The sequence below is a fragment of the Penaeus monodon genome, chromosome 19 (assembly GCF_015228065.2).
Source record: "Penaeus monodon isolate SGIC_2016 chromosome 19, NSTDA_Pmon_1, whole genome shotgun sequence".
Classification (NCBI taxonomy): domain Eukaryota; kingdom Metazoa; phylum Arthropoda; class Malacostraca; order Decapoda; family Penaeidae; genus Penaeus; species Penaeus monodon.
This window is the reverse complement of record NC_051404.1, coordinates 19322268-19322489: the sequence shown is the minus strand read 5'-3', so window position 1 is coordinate 19322489 and position 222 is coordinate 19322268.

The following is a 222-nucleotide window of genomic DNA, read 5'->3' as shown; positions in this document are numbered from 1 at the left end:
TGCGGGCACGGGGCAATGAAGAGTGAGAGTTGCGGGCACGGGGCAAGGAAGAGTGAGAGTTGCGGGCACGGGGCAAGGAAGAGTAAGACACAGGGCAAGGAAGGGTAAGAATTGGGGGCACGAGAGGTCACCAACTGCTTGGCTGTGGGTCAGAAGATGGCGGCCGGCTCTTTGGCGTTCAAGTCCTCCGAAAGGTTATGTAACGTGTGTTTTGTTTGTGGT